The 22,317-nt window shown below is 38.9% G+C and overlaps 2 protein-coding genes across 27 annotated transcripts in view; both read left to right on the plus strand.

Annotated features, from left to right (window-relative positions):
- The window catches only part of CASP6 (caspase 6), a 1,021,045-nt gene that overhangs the window by 214,243 nt on the left and 784,485 nt on the right, over positions 1-22,317 (plus strand). The gene's annotated exons all lie outside the window — the stretch shown is intronic.
- ELOVL6 (ELOVL fatty acid elongase 6) overlaps positions 1-22,317 on the plus strand; it is a 465,493-nt gene that overhangs the window by 6,103 nt on the left and 437,073 nt on the right. For 19 of the 26 annotated variants that reach the window (XM_084973217.1, XM_084973212.1, XM_084973206.1 and 16 more), the window contains exon 1: positions 19,405-19,431. The exons of 2 other annotated variants lie outside the window; for them this stretch is intronic. The gene's annotated coding sequence lies outside the window, so the exon portion shown is untranslated. Of the gene's footprint in view, positions 1-19,404; positions 19,582-19,714; positions 19,888-20,011; positions 20,149-22,317 lie in introns of those variants that run through there. 5 more of the 26 variants (XM_084973204.1, XM_084973197.1, XM_084973196.1 and 2 more) reach the window with 4 other exon arrangements.

Genomic DNA, 22,317 nt, shown 5'->3' on the forward strand with positions numbered 1-22,317 from the left:
GCAGCCTGGCCACCCCAAGTCTCTGCTGGACCCTGCATTCACACACCACGCCTTTGTCAGAGAACAGGGGAATAGGAAGAGCTATCAATAAGGCTTCTTGGATGTGAGCAATTTAAGTACCTCTCCACACGCCTCTTCTTCACCTGTCCTTTATTTCCTGCCTTCTTCATGTCCTCCTTTTTGCCCTTCTCCCATCTCAGGAACCTCTTTCCAGATTGCTGGCTACTCCTGGATTGTCCTCTGCTTTTCCCCCGCTGTTGAATTAAGGCTTCAGATTGTTTGTAGTTTTTACTCTTCCAAATAAGAAACGTTGTAGTCTACCTGTAAACCATTTGTATTCCTGCATGTGGAGTGCCTGTATGAACAATAAAGGCATCAGGACCAATAAGCAGTGTGCAACATAGAAATCTGTCTTTTAAAGCAACAGAGGGACTATGCATGTTCTTTAATAAAACTCCATTGCATGCTGCGAATCCTGGCAGGTTTGGCGATCACACTCCCTTCTTCCCAGGCAGCATTACCCTTTGCATTATGACTGCCAAAGTGGTAAATCTCAGTTCAGTTTACTGTTCTCAATTTGGAAGCTCCTTCTCTGCCTGAAACTACCACCTGTGGATTTGCACACATCGTCAAAGTCATGTGTTCCAGGAAGCACAGATACAGTCCTGTGTAGAGTTTATGTGAGTTTCTTTCTTCATCTTTCCGTATAAAAGTATCTATTTTTCTTACTTTATATCCTATTGTCACTGGCTTAGCAGTATTTTATGGTGATTTTCCTTTCTTTTGTGGTTGTAAGACAACTTTGTTGTCATTTTGTAACTTTCAGATTAGAACTTGGTGGAAAGACATCTTCCTCCACTGAAGAGCTGCCCCTTTTCCACCCTCCTCTGAGTGCTTTCCCTTTCTCATTTCTTCCAACATCTTTCTTGGGGTAAGTTTAAATCTCACATTTCTCTCCTTTTACTTTTTGAATTTCATTTCTGGACACTCATTGTTCCCATACCTGAAAACTATTTTTTGTCAATTACCATGTAGCATATTTTAATATGAGTTAAGATCCAAGAGGTTCACTTTCTTTTACACTTTTTGTGGGAGCTTGGCATAATACTTAGTAAATAGTAGATGTTCAATAAACACCAATTTATCAAACGGTACAATTAAAACTTTGTACTCAAAAATCATAGTTTGATGACATTAAAATCTATTGAATTGGCATGAATTAAATCAGGTTAATTCTAATTAATTTCTTTTTTTTAAATTTTTTTTTTTTTGTCTTTTGTCTTCTGTTGTTGTTGTTGCTATTTCTTGGGCCGCTCCCGCGGCATATGGAGGTTCCCAGGCCAGGGGTTGAATCGGAGCTGTAGCCACCGGCCTACGCCAGAACCACAGCAACGCGGGATCCGAGCCGCGTCTGCAACCTACACCACAGCTCACAGCAACGCCGGATCGTTAACCCACTGAGCAAGGGCAGGGACCGAACCCGCAACCTCATGGTTCCTAGTCAGATTCGTTAACCACTGCGCCACGACGGGAACTCCTAATTCTAATTAATTTCTAATTAACTTATTTCTCAACAAATAAGACATGTAAAATAATTCTATAGAGGGAGTTCCTGTTGTAACTCAGTGGTAACGAACCCGACCAGTATCCATGAGGATGAGGGTTCGATCCCTGGCTTCACGCAGTGGATTAAGGATCTGGCCTTGCTATGAGCTCTGGTGTAGGTCACAGATGTGGCTCAGATCCTGGGTTGCTGTGACTGTGCAGCTCCAATTCAACCCCTAGCCTGGGAACTTCCATATGCCACAGGTGCAGTCCTAAAAAGAAAAAAAAAAAGGATTCTTTAGAAGAAATTTCATCTTAATCTTTTCTATCATCACTACCATCATTTTTATGTCAGCATTTTTAGGATGATGAATCATATAATTCATTATTTTTCATCAGGGTTCATAAGATACTGGACACATTTTAATGTTTCTTAGTATAGCTTTACTGAAATAAATATTTTAGAAAGAAATATAGCTTGGGGCATATGTATGGTGAGGGAGACAGGAGGGTGTGTGTGTGTGTGTGTGTGTGTGTGTGTGTGTGTGGCGGGGGGCGTGGAGACACATAGCTGACAGAATTTTCCACCTTATACTGTCTAACCTAGGATCACTTAACTAGTTAAGAGATTATGATCTCCAATTCTCACAATTATTTTACACTTTTAACAATTTTACTATTCAGAATATACAATAAAATATAGTGCATCAAAATATACTAGGATATGAGTTCCTGTCATGGTGCAGCGGAAGCGAATCCGACTAGGAACCATTAGTTTGGGGGTTTGATCCCTGGACTCCATCAATGGGTTAAGGATCCGGCATTGCTGTGAGCTGTGGCTCAGATCCTGCGTTGCTGCGGCTGTGGTATAGGCCAGCGTCTGTAGCTCCGATTGGACCCCAGCCTGGGAACCTCCATATACTGCAGGTGCAGCCCTAAAAAGCAAAAAAAATATATATATATATTAAAAAATAAAGTTATTTTTTCAGTTTTATAGTTACTTGAGAAGTTAAAAATGTTAGTCAACCCTCAAACAATGAAAAAGTATTAACCCAGTCAGACATTGATTAAGGTCATAAGCTAAACAAACTATAGTTTGTTTGTTTGTTTTCTGCTAATTGTTAACCAGAGAGCTTCCTTTTTTTTTTTTTTTTTTTTTTTTTTTAGGGCCACGCCTGCAGCACATGGAGGTTTTCAGGCTAGGGGTCAAGTAAAAGCTGTAGCTGCCAGCCTGTGCCATAGCCACAGCAATGCAGGATCTGAGCCACATCTGTGACCTACACCTCAGCTCACGGCAATGCTGGATCCTTAACTCACTGAGAGAGGCCAAGAATCAAACCTGCATCCCCGTGGATACTAGTTAGGTTCGTTACTGCTGAGCCACAATGGAAACTCCCAAATATTTTTTTTAATTTACCGGTGGCAAAATATTCCTTACAACACTTATTCCATCCACTCCTACTTTCCAATTGCTGCTGTAAACAATAAACACATATCACTACACCAATTGGAGAGCGGCATCACTTCTGACGACATATCTATGAAGCATTTAGAATGTCTTACTATGCCAGAAAAAGGTTTTGCATTATTATGCAAATAAATGAACAAATACATATATGAACAAACAAGTAAATGCAGCGATTAGAATGGTGGGTTATAGTGAAGTGGGTTTTGCAGTGCTTATGGAGCTTTTAAATACCCCAGTTTCTACTGAAGAATTACTACCCTGGCTTAGCTGTTTCTTAGAAGGCCCTAAAGGGAGGATTAGATGACTGTGGATTCAAAAAATCAAGGGAGGATGACTGGGAACTTATAAAATGTGACAGAGTAGGAGTTTCCATCGTGGCTCAGTGGTTAACGAACCTGACTAATATCTTCGATCCCTGGCTTAGCTCAGTGGGTTAAGGATCTGGTGTTGCTATGAGCTGTGGTGTAGGTTGCAGACAAGGCTCAGATCCTGCATTGCTGTGACTGTGCCATAGGCCAGTGGCTACAGCTCCGATTAGACCCCTAGCCTGGGAACCTCAATATGCTGCGGGTGTGGTCTTCAAAAGACAAAAAAAAAAAAAAAAGGAGTTCCTGTCATGGCTCATTGGTTAACGAATCCGACTAGGAACCATGAGGTTGCTGGTTCGATCCCTGGCCTTGCTCAGTGGGTTAACGATCCAGCGTTGCCGTGAGCTGTGGTGTAGGTTGCAGACGCGGCTCGTATCCTGAGTTGCTGTGGTTCTGGCGTAGGCCGGTGGCTACAGCTCCGATTCAACCCCTGGCCTGGGAACCTCCATATGCTGAAGGAGTGGCCCTAGAAAAGGCAAAAAGACAAAAAAAAAAAAAAAAAAAAAAAGACAAATGTTTTTCATTGGCTCAGGCACTATAATCATCATTTTAACAAATGATCTACAGGAGTTTATTATGGCACAATGGGTTAAGGATCCAGCATGGTCACTGTAGCAGCTCAGTTCGCTGCTGCAGAATGGGTTTGATCCCTGCCCCGGGGATGACCATATGCTGTGGGCACAGCAAAAAAAAAAAAAAAAAAAGGAAAAGAAAAGAAAAAAAAAATGACCTACATATTCCTAAAACAATGGGCCAGTCTTATTTTCATAGCACTCTACATATATTTTTACCATTATATTTTGACCTTATTTTATACATAACCTTTTCTAAATGTAACTGTAGAGTGGTGCCGGAGATCTGGTTTAGTGTGTATTTTCTATGAGTCAGTTAGCTAAGTGCTTTTCATATATTATCTCAATCAGTTCTCACAAGAACCCTATAAAGTAGATATTATTACTCCCTTCTTTGACAGATGAGAAAACCGATGCTCAGAAATAACTTGCCTCAGGCTCCCTGGTTCATGAGTGGCAGAACTGAGCCTAGAATAGGACTCAAATCAGGCACAATCTGACACGAGGCTTGTTCTCCCAACCATTAAGCAAACTGCCACTTCGAAAGAATTTAGTTTCTGCTTCACATTCTGTTGACATAATTAGAAAATGCCATTTAAGAAAGACATATATATTAAGGAAATACATGAAAGGTAGTATGAAAATAATATTGCTTAGTTGATGAGATGAATAGTGTGTGAAAAAAAAGGATTATAGTGACTAAGCCCATCAAAGGTAAAGTTGGGGAGTTCCCACTGTGGCTCAGCAGTTAACAAACCCGACTAGGAACCATGAGGATATGGGTTTGATCCCTGGCCTCGATCAGTGGGTTAAGGACCTAGTGTTGCCATCAACTGTGGTGTAGGTCACAGACATGGCTCGGATCCAGCACTGCTGTGGCTGTGGCGTAGGCCCACAGCTGTAGCTTCTATTCAACCTCTGGCCTGGGAACCTCCATAGCCACTGGTGGGGCCCTAAAGACAAAAAAAAAAAAAAAAAAAAGGTAAAAATTGATCTGCTCTTTTCACTGGTGTTTCAAGGTACCTTTCTTAGACCAAAGCAATAGGCCCAACCTCTTAAGGTATTTTGAAATGTGACATTTTAGATAGGATAGGGAAAGAAGCAAACTCTTGCCGATATTAAGGACACACATTCACACACACACACACACCAGCTGGCATATGAGCAAGTGATTTTTTTCTTTGTCTTGTACACTACAACTTGTTTCCTTCTTTCTTGCCTCTCCTCAACTCCATTGTCCCTTTTCTAGGCTGACTCTAGACTCAGCATAGACATCCCTAGTCTGAAAGAGACCTCCCTGACATCTCGGCATCAGATTACTTCAAGGTACCCTTACTGTGTGCTCCCATATCAACCTGCATAACATACTTCCATAAATTTAATAGTTTTGAAAATTATAGGCCAGTTTTTTGTTTTGTTTTTTTTATGGCCACACCCGTGACATATGGAATTTCCTGGGCTAGGGATTGCATCAGAGCCAAAACTGTTACCTACACAGCAGCTGTAGCAATGCTGGATTCGTAACCCACCGTACCAGGCCAGGGATTGAACCCTACCTCCTCAGGGACTTGAACTGCTGCAGTCAGGTTTCTTTTTGGGTTTGTTTGTTTTTCATTTTAGTATGCTCACTCTCTCCCAAAAGTCCAGGGTACTCTGTACCACTCCTAAGGTACTTACTGAATTCTAACTTAGGTTTCAGTTATATGTTTACATGATTTATCTCTTCTTGTAAATCCTGAGCTTTCCACCTACATAGTTGGTATCATTCTAATGGGTAGGAGTTAGCACATCTGTGTTACTTAGAGGGGGTTGTTTCTGAGGTGGAACCATCCTGGAATGGCTTGGGTGAGTATTACATATTGGTTTTGGTTGATGAATAGAAACACAATACAGTGTGGCTGAGAGAAAAACCTTTGGAGGGCAAACAATCCCGGATTTAAATTGAGTTTTACCAGTTTCGAGTTCAGGCGAATTAATCTCTTGGCACCTCAGATTTCTCACCTGTAGAATGGGAATAGCAGGACCTCTTTCGTAGCATAGATGTATTATCATAATTAAGTGAGGTGTTGGGTATGAAACACTCATTATCTTTTTTTTTTTTTTTTTGCTTTCTAGGGCCACACTCGAGGCATATGGAGGTTCCCAGGCTAGGGGTCTAATCGGAGCTATAGCTGCCACCCATGCCACAGCCACAGCAATAATATGAGCTGCCTCTGTGACCTATACCACAGATCACAGCAACACCAGATCCTTAACCCACTGAGCAAGGCCAGGGATCAAACCCTGTCCTCATAGTTACTAGTTGGATTTGTTACCACTGAGCCACCATGGGAACTCCCTGCAGTCAGATTCTTAACCCGCTGCACCATAACAGGAACTCCTAGGCCAGTTATTTTAAAGAATGTCTCAGATGGTTTGTGTGTGATGTTTTCATGTGTTTTGATTCAGATTGCATATCTTCTGTGATATTCAGGAATAGCCCAGAAGCGATGCTAGGTTTGTAGGCACACAGTATCAGCTTAGACAGAATCTGGGATTAGGTGATGTTACACTGATCACTTGACTATGGCGGTATCTGTTAGCTTCTCTATCACATTATTACATTTTTCCTCATTATAGTTATTATTTCATGGGTAGCTTTATAGTGAGGAACTGAAGCTCTTGCCAACAGCCATGTGTGTGAGCTTGGAAACAAATTCTCTAGCTCTTCAAATGTCTGCAGCCCTGGCTGAAAACTTGACCGCAACATAAGCTGCTTCCAGATTCCTGACCCTCAAAACTGTGTGAGGTAATAAATATTTATTATTTTAAGATGCTAAGTTTTGGAGTAATATGTTACATTGCAATAGATAACTGAGACATACCATACCTATCTCCTATTTTCTGAGAAAGTTTTTGCAACTTTTCATCTGTTATCGTCTCTCCCTTTCTTTGCACTGGGTTTTTTGTTTTTTGTTTTTTTGCTGCCATTTTAATTGCATTTTGGGGAAAATAAAGACAAACAAATGTAGTCAATTCTCCTCATTTTATGAGAAATCCGAGGAATTGACTCTGAAGCACAGATTTGAAGGAGAGAAAGGGTAGGACTTAATGGTGCTATGTAAGAAAACCTTAATTTTTGTCTTTTTAGGGCTGCATCCATGGCATATGAAGCTTCCCAGGCTAGGGGTCGAATCCGAGCTGCAACTGCTGGCCTATGCCACAGCCATAGCAACAGCAACACCAGATCTGAGCCTGGTCTGTGACCTACACTGGAGCTCAAGGCAACACCTGATCTTTAACCCACTGAGCGAGGCCAGGAACCAAACACGCATCCTCATGGATACTAGTCGGGTTCGTTACTGCTGAGCCACAATGGGAACTCCCAAGAAGAACATTTGAGACAAAAATATGAGATAAACAAAAAAAATACTTTTATAGAAAATAAGCAACTGAAAAAGATTTTTGTTTCAGATTTAGTCAATATAATCCTGATTTTCAAAAGTATAATTTTAAGAATACATTTTTGTCTGTCCAGCATCACAGTCCTTATTCTGGGAACAGAACTGTCTTCCTTTTGGAGGAACTACTCTTCTCTTTCCTCAAACTACATTGTTCTAGTGGAGGATGCCAATGATAGAACTGGTCACTCTGTTCATAAGAGGAGACATATGACCTAAGCTGGCATCTGTGGTCCCTCCCTGAGAATTTTCAAATGACATTTAGAGAAGAGAAGGAGTCCTTTCCATGATGAAGAGGTGAGATGTCAAAAGTCAGGCTCTCAGGGTAGAAGGTTGCAGTATCTAGTAAGACAGAAAACTTACTCAGAGGAGTATAAAGGAGAGCTAGCTGGAGAAAGTCCAGCCATGTCCCTGTTCCTATAATCCTGGAGGTCCAGCTAAAGCCAAGCTCTTCCTGAGATTTTGCTACTTGAGTCAAAATGTTTACCGTTTGGCCCACAGTGGTTCAAATTGGGTTTCTGCTACTTGCAACCCAAAGAATTATTGCTTCAATGGAGTGTCCCCTTCCCTGTCTCCATAAATAGTCTTCTCCTGAGGAGAGCAGAAGCAAGTGCCTTTGGAGCCAGGATTTGTGATAGACTTTTGGCGTCCTCAGAGACTGCAGTGTAGGTAGAAAAATCTCATCTTCTAGTGGTGTTCTGCTAACACTGCCTGGGAAATATTGAGGGGGTGAAGGAGGGTTGTGTTCACAAACACACACACACCTGCCCCACTTTTTTGCCAACACAATAATATTTATTGAAGGTATATTATATTTCAAGCATTTTCGCATACATCTGTTCTGCATTAGTCCAAGAAACTCAATTTTCAGACTGTTCTTAGTTATAGATGAAATAATGTCTTTAACATAAAAGGTGTTAAATATTAGTCTTTTTGAAATGAGAAAATTAATGAGCAAGGACTCTCATTCTGTGCACTTTTCTGTACCTTCTCCAGGTTTCACACCATGGGGGTGTCTCTTTTGCTTTCGAAATAAAGGTTATTCCAAGAAACTTGAAAGAAGATTTCAAATGCAAATGCCATTTCACTATTACTATCTGAATGACTTGTTTCTAAAGACATTTTGAGAAAGACTACAAAAAATGAACAAAAATCCGAATGAAACTATAACTAAATTGCGTGACTTGCCTTGAAATTCTAGCTTTGTTCATGTAAGACTGTGTCCTCCAAAGAAGCGGACTGAAACAAGTCAGCCCAAATCTATATAAACAGACTTAAGTTTTGGAGAGCTGCAGTGTTAAAGGCATTAATTCTAACTTTGATTATTACTTTGAAACTTGGACAAGTAGTGTTTGTCCAGTAATTTCTCTTGCATTTTTTTCCCCCTCAGTCTTCCTGGGGGGAAATGGTTGTGACAGCTTAGAGCTCTCTTCTGAAGAAATTTCCACACTGGCAAAGGTACCAACTTTTCACTTTCACAGTGGGTGGTCCAGAACAGAAATTCCCCAGTGGCTAAGATTCTGGAGCTTGGCTGGGCCTCCCATAAGTTACAGTATTCAAACATTTTTATATGTAATTTAAGATGTGAACTGTTATAATTAAAAATGGGTAATTAGATTTTTCCCATTGAAAACTGTAAGGAATTCCCAGCATATTCTATAGTTAAGACTATAAGTCTGTGTTGAAAATTAAATTTCTTCTTGCCCATTTTGTAAAAAAAAGTAATATCTTGATTCCTTACTTTGCTTTTCTGTTTTTTATCCTGTATTCTATACTCTCTAATTTTTGTTTTGTTTTTTGGTCTTTTGAGGGCCACACCTACACGGCATATGGAGTTTCCCAGGCTAGGGGTCTAATCGGAGCTGTAGCTGCCAGCCTACACCACAGCCACAGCAACACCAGATCCGAGCCACTTCTGCGACCTACACCACAGCTCATGGCAATGCCCGATCCTTAACCCACTGAGCGAGGCCAGGGATTGAACCCGAAACCTCATGGTTCCCAGTTGGATTCGTTTCCACTGCGCCATAATAGGAACTCCTCTAATGTTTTTCTTAACTGTAAATGTACAGGTATATTTACAATACAATTCATAATATGTTTTTGTTTTCTAAATAATTCATTTATTTAATAAAAAGTTATTGAACACTGTTATAAGACTGTGCTAGAAACAACAGAGGGTAGGAAGCTAATAACCATTTATCAAGATAAATATTCTAGGGAGTTCCCTTTGTGGCTCAGTAGATTACAAACCTGACTAGTATCCATGAGGGTGCAGGTTCGATTTCTCGATTTCTCAGTGGGTTAAGGATGTGGCATTGCTGTGAGCTGTGGTGTAGGTCACAGATGTGGCTTGGATCTGATGTTGCTGTGGCTGTGGCATAGGCCAGCAGCTGCAGCTCTGAATCGACTCCTAGCCTGGTAACTTCCATATGCCTAAGGTGCAGCCCTAAAAAGCAAAGCAAAAAAAAGTATTCCATACCCAACACCTCACTTAATTATGATAATACATCTATGCTACGAAAGAGGTCCTGCTATTCCCATTCTACAGGTGAGAAATCATATTCGCCTGAACTCAAAACTGGTAAAACTCAATTTAAATCTGGGATTGTTTGCCCTCCAAAGGTTTTTCTCTCAGCCACACTGTATTGCGTTTCTATTCATCAACCAAAACCAATATGTAATACTCACCCAAGCCATTCCAGGATGGTTCCACCTCAGAAACAACCCCCTCTAAGTAACACAGATGTGCTAACTCCTACCCATTAGAATGATACCAACTATGTAGGTGGAAAGCTCAGGATTTACAAGAAGAGATAAATCATGTAAACATATAACTGAAACCTAAGTTAGAATTCAGTAAGTACCTTAGGAGTGGTACAGAGTACCCTGGACTTTTGGGAGAGAGTGAGCATACTTCTGGTTGGGAGGATGAAGTCATCATATTTGAGATTCCTTTTGATTTTGACTTTGAACGATGGGTAGGGTTTTAATAGAAGTGGAGGGAGATCATTTCAGGCAGAGGAAAAAGCACAATAAAGACTCTGGGATTAATAGATGCAAACTATTGCCTTTGGAATGGATAAGCAATGAGATCCTGCTGTATAGCACTGGGAACTATATCCAGTCACTTATGATGCAGTATGATGCAGGATAATGTGAGAAAAAGAATGTATATATGTATGTGTGACTGGGTCACTTTGCTGTACAGCAGAAAATTGACAACACTGTAAAGCAGCTATAATGGAAAATATAAAAATCATTTAAAAATAAATTAATTTTTAAAAAGGACTTAATAGCAGCTGTGGGATGAGTCTGATGAACCAAGAATAATCCAGTCTGAGGAAGTAGTGGATGATAAGACTGACAAGCTAAACTGTGGCTAGAATGTGGCAATCATTGAAAGCTAAACTGTACCAACACTGAGTGGATGGGAGTGAGGTTTTTGAGCAGCATGAGGAATGGAGAGATGCTGTGCTTTAGTAAGCTCCTGTAGCAGGGTTGTGTAATTCACATCTTGCAGTTCCCTTTCATAATAAATAAGGTTAACCTATGTAGCTAATGGGATTTGTGGAAGTGATGATGTGTGGCGTCTAAGGCTAGGACAAAAAGAGCAGCTTCTGCTATGCTTTCTTTTGGATCACTTTCTCTGGGGGAAAATTAGCTGCCCTATCATTAGGACACTCAAGCAGCCCTATGAAGAAATTCACGCAATAAGGAACTGAGGCTGCTTTCCAACAGCCAGTATGAACTTTTCAGCCATGTGAGGGACATCTCTGAAGCAGAACCTACCAGCTACTCTCTTGAAACCAACTCCATGATAGACCTTGAACTAGGACCACTAAGCTAAGCTGCTCCCAAATTCCTGATTCACATAAACTGAGATATCAAAGGTTTATTGTTTTTCTCAGCCACTAAATTTTGCCGTAACTTGCTACATAGTAGTAGATACTGCATTTGTAGTTAGGTTGCTGCCATAACAAATCTTAAAAGAATGGGAGTGGTATTAGAATTAAGCAGTGGCAGAATCTACAAAACACTGAAGAAAGTGTTAGTGGAAGTCGAAGAACAGATTGTTTCCATAAGCCCAATGGACTTTGAGGAGGCTGCTGGTGAGGAAAATATTACTGGAAACTGGAGGCAAAGAGGATAGTTTTAATAGAATGGCAGAAGGTTGGGCAACACTGTCATCTGCAGTGATGGGGGAACTGGAAAATGTATCTAATAAAATGAATGACCTAGTAAAAGGGTTTTTGAGTCAGAGTGTTAAAGGTTCTGCTTGACTTCTTCTTGCTGGTTATGGTCAAATGAGAGAAGAGGAAAATAAGCTAAAGGAAGAATTGCTAAACCAAAAAAGCCAAGACTTGTTCATCTTGAAACTTGCCATCCTCTCAAGATGGGAGACAATGCAAAAACAAAGTAATGGCTTCTGAACGAAGATCAAATCCAGGCACTGTTAGGCTATCATAGTATAAAAATAAAGCTGAGAATACGATTGTCAAATCTTTTGTTAAGATCTTGGCAATATCTAAGATTATGACTCAAGAGAGCTATTCAGTCAGACATTAGGACTTCCAAGAAGCTTAAGGGTACTGTCTATCAGTAATCCCAGTAGAAACTCTAAATAGATAAGGGATTATCTCAAACAGATTTGTAGATGTGGTTTTTGTATAATGGAGTAAACCCCAGGAAGATTCACAGGAGACCTATACATATTTTAAAATATTTAATTGTTAGAAACATCAGCTGCATGGACTAAAAAGAACAGAGATAAAAACAAAAGGAAAAGATGCCTTTGGACCTAAAGGCAGGAATCAGGCTGAGAAAACTACACAGCTTCCCACACAGGCTACCTTTCACTGAAAAATAAGTTGACCAGAAGGCAGACACCAAGAGTTTAAAGATCAGAGCCAAGGGTCATGGCAAATCATCCCAAGAAGCAGTAGGAATAAGTTCTAGTGAAAGAACTTCCAATATTTGTCTAGCTGGACTACAGAATTACCTTGGATTGGTGATTCCTGTATTCCTCTTGTTTTCTGTCCTTTGAAGAGTAAAGTCTATAGCGGTTATCCTATTCCTGCTCTACCACTGAATGTTGGGTGTGTGTCTGTGGGTTGGCAGTGGGTGGACAGAGATCATTTCTCTTTAATTCACAGGTCTTCAGCTCAAAGGACTGTTCTCAAGGAGCTATGCTCAAGGAACTGCACCTAGAAAGCTTCATCCACATCTGAGCCTGGTTGAGATGACAAGATTCTAGCCTTTGAAATGATGCTGTAATGGGTTGAAACTTTTGGTGGCTTTGAGGTGTGAGTATCATTTACCTGTGGGAGGGAGATTAGTCAATGAGAGATAGAGGATAGACTCCTGGGTCAACCTTCAATATGGTGCTCAAGTAATTCTTGCTTCTTGGTATTCACGCCCCTGTGTAGTCCTTCCTTCCCCACATTGGCTTGTATAATCAATAGCATATTATGGAAATGACAATACGTGGTTCCTAAGACCAGGACATAAAAGATAATTGCGGCTTCTGCCTTGCTCTCTCTTGGACAACTCACTCTTGAAGAAGTCAGAGATCATGTCATTTCATGAGGACACTCCAGCTGCCCTAATGACAGAGCCATGTGGTAATGATCTGAGCCAGCATGAACTTGACTGCCATGTAAGTGAGCCATCCTAGAGGCAAATCCTGGAGGCGGCTCCAGTCAAGCTTTCAGAGGACTGTAGATATAGCTGAGATTTTACCCATAACCTCATAAGAGACACTAAACCAGGATTACCCAGCTAAGCTGCCCTTAAATTCCTGAGCCACAGAAACTGTGAAAGATAATAACTGTTTGTTGTTGTTTTCAGCCACTAGATTTGGGGGTAATTTTTTTTTTTTTATAAAGCAACGGACAACTAAAACAGTAAACTACAATCTCATTATAAGGCAAAAGTTGAAATGACTGCTTAAAAATGTTATGTTTTTTGACTGCATCAATTGAACAAAGGTTCCATGTCAGAGATGGTAATAGTTCACTTCTAGACTTATAACAATTTAAGATATTGTATGTAGTTTGAGTCATATACTTTGAAAGACACTGGCAAACACAATGAGAGCACTAAGGACTATCAGGATAGCGAAGACTTAACAAACTATAACATGAAGAGTACATGAGAACACCTGGTGAAAATCTGAGTAGACTAGGGATGACATGACATCTGTACATGTGTTTAAAGCATTAGCACAAGAAACATGTAATGGCATAGCCTCTCTTCCTTCCAAGGGGAGAAACGAAGAAAAGGCTACAAGTTATATAACAGTAGATTTTAAATAACACAGAGAAGTATTTTTTGAGGCTTCCAGTTATCTAACAAAAGAATGATTTCTTCATTGGAAGAGTTGAAACACAGGCTAGATTATCACCTATAAAAAATGTAGTACAGAAAAATTCTGGACTAGGATGTTGGATAAACTTCGCAAAATGTCACTAGGCTACTTTCCAATCTGATCTAAGATATATTTATTCAGTTACCTTCAATAAACAGCAAATTTCTAGGAACTCCCTTACACAAACCTTCAAAGTCTTGTAGAAGTTTCATCAGACAACACAATAGATATTTTGCAGATCCTTGAAATGTAATTAGTATTTTCCCAGTTACGTGCGCATCTAAGAAACAAAGCAGAAAGACAACTACAGAAGGAAGATACCACTTATTCCCTTGTTCTGAAGATTAAAAAAAAAAAACCCAAACTTTTCTGGGGTAGATGCATTTTCTAAAGCTAAGATTCCGATTCAGTTTTGGCCTCATTTTAAAGAAGAATGTTGTGGATTAGATTGATTTGTAAGATTTAAAGACAACTTGCATATCAAAGTGCAAAGACGGTAAGCATAATTCATTTTCTTCTATGAGAGTCATTTCATTCTCTACTATTTGAGAAACATCTGCAGGATCCATTATGCGCCACACATGTAAGAGTTAAGCTTTCAATCAACCAAGCAAAGTCATATAATTGTTGATGACAGAGTCAGGAAAAGATCTGGGGATTCTTAATTCTTAAAGTAATATATTTTTGAGGTCTCTTAAGAACTGTATTATTTTTTCTAGATAATAAAAATAAAAAAACTACAAAGGAGGTACAAATTATTATGTATAAAGTAAATAAGCTACAGGAATATATTGTACGGCACAAGGAATACAGCCAATATTTTATAATAATCTTAAATGGGGTATAATTATAAAAATATTGAATCACTATGTTGTATACCTGAAACTAACATAATATTGTAAATCAACTATCCTTCAATAAAACAAAAAGAGCAAAAAAATTAGAATATGAGTTGATGTCATCTTTAAAAGATATCTTAAGAATTATTGCTAGGAAAATATTTGCAATTATAAAAACAACATACCTGTAATACTTTATTTATTAGATAATTTTGTCTAATGTAACAATATTTCTATAAACAAAATTGTGGAAAACAAAACTATACTTCTTTTCAGTTGTCTCTGAAGTTATTAAAGAATTTTTCTCAGTTTTACTGTCTATAAATTGGGATTAATATTTATACAGAGCATATATGAATGTTATACAAACTCTGATTTATCTTTTGTGCTTTGAAGATGAAGATTATAATTGTGAAATACTTTAAAAATAGTTTCATTTCTCAAATTTATTAAGACAGTGATCTGTGTTCACTGAATAATGCACATTAAAATGCCAACCTTAAGTCTGAAGTAAACATTTTTTTTTTTTTTTTTTTTTGATGTTACGCAGGCTCGGGGTCCTGAGATCCTCCCAGGGAATGTGAAAGCCCCTTCTCAGGTTGCTGTCTTAGAAAAATCTCATGTTCAAGATCTTTTCTTATCATTGATCCTCCAGGCTTAGCCTCCCAAGTTATTTTTCCATCATCATTATTTTTATTTTATATTACCAGTATAGATTAAGTAGAAAAATATATAAGGCAAAGTATTCATAAATACATCAACATTTAAACATGGATACTTGCCTTTCAAAGTCTTAGTTAATATGCCAAGATTTTTAGATTTTATTTCAAAGTTCTTAAGTTCTTTGCTTTAAAACTAAGGGAGGATGTCTGCTTTTTTCACTTTTTACAAAATTGTTTCTAGCCTATGAGCCTTCACCCAGTCCCTGGGATCCACTGGGATTAACATTTATAAGTTGCAAATACACAAAGAGCCAAGGGCCAAGGCTTTCCAAATAGGTATAAACTTGCTTTTCCTGTGATAGTAAATGAGGTAATCTTAATTATCATTAAGGAGACTAGAGAACACTCACTCATTTTCAGCATATACTGCAATTAAATTCAATTTCTTTAAAAACTGAGTTGAACCGGGTTTATAATCTGAAAAATGCCTAAGAAAGTATATTTCTCATAATGATAGGAATACTCACTTTTCATATTGGTTGGTTATTTATGTGTGACAATGTTAACTATTTAAAATACTGAAAAATTATTACATTTAGTTCCCTTCTTAGAAAGACTGAGGGCTTTTTAATTCTAAAGGCACTGTTACATTATATTTGAAGATTTAGTTTTAAGAACATTCTAGTATAAATAACTGTAAGGTTGAATGTCTTTGAACATGGAGTATAATTTTTTATTGCTATGTACTTATTTCCTACAATGGAGGCTAATCTCACTTCATATCATTTTGTTTTTTTTTTAAATTGAAGTATAGATGATTTACATTTTTAACTTCATGATTTTAAAAGAAAATAAACATTTTAATGTAGAATGAATGGATTTCTATTTTTTCAGCTGTCTCTATAAATCATATGCCAATATCAAGAGATTGCAGAATTACTGATATATAGAACATTTATGAAAGTTCAATATTCCTTTTCTTAAAGTCATAGCTTAAAGTAAGTTTTCAGTGTTTGACCTCAAAGAAAATTAATCCATCCTCAACTTGTGCAATCCTTAGCCTTAGTATATTAATTATGGTTCTTCCTTTGTGGCTCTTATATTTACACTTCAATTCATAGCAAGATAATATTTGAAATGACACTACCAGTGCAACAAAGGTTAGGCATCTTCATATTTTAGTCATAGAGACTTTGATACATTATTATAGTAGATAAAAGCTGTAGAAATAAATACATACTATTTTAGATGGCCTAATAAGAAAGAAGAGAGAGATTCAGTATGGAATACACTGACCATTACCTGAGATTCATGAGTCACCTCTCTTCTTTATTCATTTTTAAGTAAAAATAAGGATCAACTGTCAATTCACTAGCACAAGTATTCAGACTGCATTTCTTTAAAAAACGTTTTAAGCAAGAGTTTAGGGAATGAAGTTTGGAGAACATCTGGCCCATCCACATACAAATAAATAGTAGTAAATACCTGACTTGGAGTTGCCAGAATTGACCATTTATATTCTAAGCATGGCTCTTAAACTGAAAGACTCTAAAATTTTTCTCTAGCTCTGAGCTGTTAAGACAGTTTCCCAGTGATTAAAGAAAAAAAGAAAAAAGAAAGAAAAGAAAAGAAAAAGAAAGAAAAAAGCAGAAATGCTACTCCTTTCAGTAAAGGATTTGAAGAAGGGGATTTGGGATGGAAATGTTCTAAAAGTAGGTTGTGATGACGGCTGACAACTATAAATATAATACAAGTCATTGAATTGAAAAATACATAGTTGGGTTTTTAAGCATAAATATAATTAAATTATTGGGGAAATTTTCTAAATTATGAGCTACATTGGATCTTAATATCTTTGTATCCTCAGATCCTGAAACTATCCAGGATAGGTAGAAAATCACTAAATATGAATCGAATGAATTATTTTACAAATAAAATAAAACTATCATTTAAACATTTTTAGCATCTTTGGTATAAAGCTTGGCATTAATTCAATGACAATAACTCAGTTTATTTTATTTCAATGATCTAAATCATTGAACATTAACATTTTATAGGTAATTCAAAACAATACAGTTAGGCACACTTGAATGAATCCTGTTTATTAATTCCATATTAATTTGTTTTTTTGGTTAAAATTCTAAGTATGAAATATATCAAATAGGATGCAAATGTAAATGAATTGTTGATGTGAAACAAACAGCTAAAAATAGAAATGTATAACAGAAATGTGAGTAGGTCTGAACATCTGTCACTTATATTACTAACTAGAAAAAGTATCTTTAATTGAATCCGGAGTTTATTTGCATTTATTACAGACACTTGGAAATTAGCTATTGTTACTGTGGATTGCTGCTGAACTTTTAATGGGTCAGATGCTATGCCAGTTTTAATAGGCAGTGTTTTTTGTCTAAAAGCATGAATGTGTGAAGATTAAAACAAAATGGAAAAGCGGACAGATGTTCAGCTTGAATATTTCTATCTTACATTTAGTCTATCTTGTGTTTTCAGGTTCTCTTTTCTCCTCAGATGCTTCAAGAAGAGCTCTAACCAAGTCTTGAAATGACAGTACATCTTCACTGAGATCTCTTTCTTGCATTCTGCCTATTTTTATCCTCAAATTACGTTAAATGTTCAGATCCATTCCAGGACTACTAAATATATAGATAAGTAACACTAATTTACTAAAAAAGAATTGCTCCCTCTAGTGATTTCACAACATTACTTCACTTATTGGCACTGTTGCACTGAGTAATTTAATAAATGATATAAATGATGATGACTATTAAGTTGATGATAGTGGTCTGGCCTACTTCTGTGGTATTACATTTTAATGTTTTCTGTGAACATAGGGAAGTTACATAACGATTATTAGAGTTGCTTGCTGGATATTTTAGAACACCATTAAAAACCCTGCATTGAAAAAATATTTTTTTTCTAAAACTATTCAGATTACTTTTGAAACACATTTAGTGCCAAGTTATTTGGGCTCTGACCATGTTAACTTTAGTGAAGAGGAAGAATTAGAGCAATTGTCCTCCTAAATTATGGTGGAAATAGGTTTAACTGGAAATCTAATTCTAGATATAATGCCTCTCTTTGCTATGGTTATCATATACTTCCGAAAAATTAGACATTTTTAACCTTATTCCTCTCTACTAGTCAGAAAGGCTGTGCAACTAATGATGCAGATATAAAATATTTGAAATTCTTTGTAGTTTTATTTAAATTTCTATTAAAATACCTGAAAATAAAGTAAAAATGGGGCTGCTATGAAAGGAAGAGCATTACTTAATTCTCAAGTTGTTAATGCAAGAGCTGGCCTTCAAATAATTCATCTATAATCACATGAAGGAGAAATTAAAATTGAGAAGTTGTCCAGGTAATTACATTTATACAAGTAATTAATAATAAATGTGACAATAATAGTAGAGCAAGACAAAACGAAATCAGGCAGGAGATTCACTTTTCTTTCAAGGCAGGATTCCATTTTCTGGGGAATATGAATTACCTGGATAATTATTTCTGTACTCTACCCCTTTGCCTGAAGAGAGAAAGCCTTTTTACAGTGTAATTTCAACTAATAAAGCAGATGGTAGGGGTTACCAAACCCATCAAGCTAGTTTTTCTGTATCAATAATAGAGTTACTCCATCAAGTTTTACGTAGTTTTCACCATCCAAGTGCTTAGCAAATATTAATTCATCATTGCAGCATTCCCACAAGAAGGTAGGGATTTTTCATAAATAAAATATAATAAAATATATTCTAGATTAATTTATTTGAAAGGACCTGTGAAAGACAAGCTCTAAGAAGTAAATGATTATATTAATTATGTGAAAGAAGGTAATATTGTTTTACGACTCACTCTCCCTTGAAGTCATTTCAGGAGGAACTCGTGGGACTAAGAGGCCTGTCAGGGTTTTACAAATTTTGCTTCCGCTCTCCTTCCCCAAGTGAAGGAACAATTAGCAGCCTTTCCACCGAGACGTGAATGAATCCAGCCGCGCACACCCCTCGTCTGGCGAACCCGCGCGGCGGGCCCTGCCGGGGGCTCCCGGGACCCCGGAGAGCAGAAGCCCCGCCCCCAAGGCCGGGACCAGCCTGCGCCCCCGCGGCCGCTCGCCGCCGGCCGAGGCGGGGATTCCGGCCCCGGGAGCCCAGTTAGGTAGGTCCTGCTCGGGGCTGCAGTCACTTCTGCCTTTTTCGAGCCTGCCTTCCCCCCTCCAAGACCCAGAGCTCCCTGTATTCTGAGGAGCCTGAAGCTGGTCCGCGCCCCCGGGCCTCTCTGCGCGCACTTTCAGCTCCTCGCTCTGAGGTGGGGCGGCCTCGCGGCGCTCTGCTCGGGAGGAGGCCTGGGTCGGCGCGCGAGGCCCGCGGTCCTGCGCCGGCGGCTCGCCCGGGGCTACTGGGCGGTGGAGGGCGAGGCGGGGCCCCTCGGGCCGAGGCGCGGGGTCGGGGCCGGGTGTGCGGACGCCGTGCGCGGCTTGGGCCTCGGCTGCGTGCGCTCCAGGCGCATCGCAACCTCGGCGCTGCCGGCCGCGCGGAGGAAGGCGCGGAGCAGGCGGTCGTCTGGGCGCCGGCGAACCGGTAAGGGGATCCACACACCTGGAAGGCGGGCGAGGTTTGCAACCTTCTCCGTTGCTCACTTTCCCAGATGGTGGGGCCTGCGATTTCACGGCGGGGGAGGCGATGATATATGTCAAAGTGCGAAATTCCCTGGCGCTGTCCTTTGTGGAAACTGAAAATGTCTGTCCCTGGACGTTCCTAAAGCTTTCCGGTTGTCCCTGTGTGGAGCGCGGAGCGTTATTTGCACCGAAGCAGGAGAGCTGTCGCTGTAGACAGACCTCACTTAACAGCACCGCTCTTTGAGTTTTAGGCAAAGGTAACGTCGGTGTCTTTGTAGCAATAATTGATGAGGAAAAACATTTTCTTTATTTAAATTTCATAAGTAGTGAGAAAGGGAAACGTTTATGTGGTGTATTTCCAGCCTTTCCCTTGCACTGCCCGAGAAAAGGTCCCCCTTTGAAAAGATGAAAGGGGATTCAGGAAAATTCATTCTCTCAGGTGAAGATATTTCTCGTCTCCTCAGAATATGTCTTCTTTTGCTCACCCTTGATTTAGGGAGATAGAAAGGCTAAGTGAGAATTGGACTCAGTCGGACTTCGTTCATCAAACCTATCTGTTTTCATTTAGGTTTTGTCAGCCCTTTCCTTCCTTACAATTAAATACTGTCTCCCACGTCCTGCGGGCCCCCCCCCCCCCGCGCGCGCCATGGTTCAGGTAGTAGCCCATTCCATTAATAGCGTATCTCTGTCTACAGAGAAACTGCACATATAGAAAAGAATACGAATAAAATAGTAACTATTAAGAACACTCAAAGTGGGGGTGCAGTTATTATTTGCTAAGGTGATTAGCGAGCTTTCCTGGGTTTCTTGGACGAAATGTACTTTTTGCTCAGAGCTATTAGTGAAAGAACTGGAAAGCATTTTGGTTTCTGCACGGTCACTCTGTAAAATCCTTAACCTGCCACTAGAGGCTGCTCTTAATTCTTAATATGTGAGGACTAATCTCATGAAAAGAGCTTTTTTCCGCGGTCAGTAAAGAACAGGAAACTTTGGAAATTGCATTGCTTTGCTGTTCACATGTTGTCTTTTTCCCACCCACAGTTCTTTCTTTTTAAAAATATTGTAATGTTTATTGTCATGTATATATTGTGGGTTCATATTACTCTGTTCAGTGTTTGGTACGTTGGTAACCAAGTAGATTATGAAGGCACTCTTAACTTTTGGCTTACACTTTTGTGTTTCAGCACGGTATTAGGCCTGAGATGCTTTTGGTTGCTTTTACTGAATTTTCTTTTTTGCAATTAGAAAGAACTTTTTTTTAAGGGACAATTCATGACCAAAATGCTTTGTGTATATCACTTTTCTTATTCACCATTACAGGGAATTGAATGGTTGTTCTCTTTTACCTGCTCTCTTTGTGTGTTTGTGTGTGTGTGTGTGTGTGTGTGTGTGTGTGTGTGCTTTTTAGGGCCTCACCCACAGCATAGGGAGGTTCCCAGGCTAGGGATCCAATCAGAGCTACAGCTGCCAGCCTACACCAGAGCCACAGCAACACAGGATCTGAGCCACATCTGTGACCTACACCACAGCTCACTGCAACAGTGGATCCTTAATCCTCTCAGCAAGGCCAGAGATCGAACTTGCAACATCATGGATCCTAGTCAGATTTGTTTCCACTGTGCCGTGATGGGAACTCCTACCTGCTTTCTTTTTTAATAAAATATGGATATTTAGAAAGAACTTTTCAAATAGGCAAGGTATAATTAGATCTCAAATAAGCAAAGACTAAATGAATACAAGGTGAAGATTTACAAAACGTTCTAACAGCTGAGAGAGGCTGTGATGCCTTTTCAAAGATTTACAGAAAGTTCTAACAGCTGAGAGAAGCTGTTATGCCTTTTCAAAGGCATATCGCATTCAAAATATTTTAATTTCTAGAAAGTGATGTCCACCCCTTAAGTGTCAGTGGCAAAGTGTTAATCTGCAACATTAGACTTACAGTAAACATTCAAACTTCAGATTTTTTAATAAAATAATGGATATTTAGAAAGAACTTTTCAAATAGGCAAGGTATAATTAGATCTCAAATAAGCAAAGACTAAATGAATACAAGGTGAAGGTTTACAAAAAGTTCTAACAAGACCTGCCCTTTTTGACTTCTAAGTCTCATTGCAACTTGCAAAAAGGTTGCATTTCAGCATTTATTGAGCTCCTGTTTTGTGCCAGTTACTGTGCTAGGTGTTTTATGTAAACTTATCTCATTTTATCCTGAAAGTCTTCTTAAGCAGATATTAGCACCTTTTTAAAATGAGGAAATAGGCTTAGTGAAGTTAAAAATAACTTGTTCAGGATCCAACAGTTATGAAGAGGTGAAGCAGAGACCAGAGCTGGTCTGGTTGATGGCATAGCCCATCCTCTTTCTAGTTCATCATGCTGGAAGAAATTTAGCAAGAACAAGGGCACTATTAAGGAATCATTTATATACT

The sequence above is a fragment of the Sus scrofa genome, chromosome 8 (assembly GCF_054392235.1).
Source record: "Sus scrofa isolate SSC_HxYL_T2T_F1_AM1 chromosome 8, Sscrofa_HxYL_maternal_Yorkshire_Landrace_v2.0, whole genome shotgun sequence".
Taxonomy (NCBI): Eukaryota; Metazoa; Chordata; class Mammalia; order Artiodactyla; family Suidae; genus Sus; species Sus scrofa.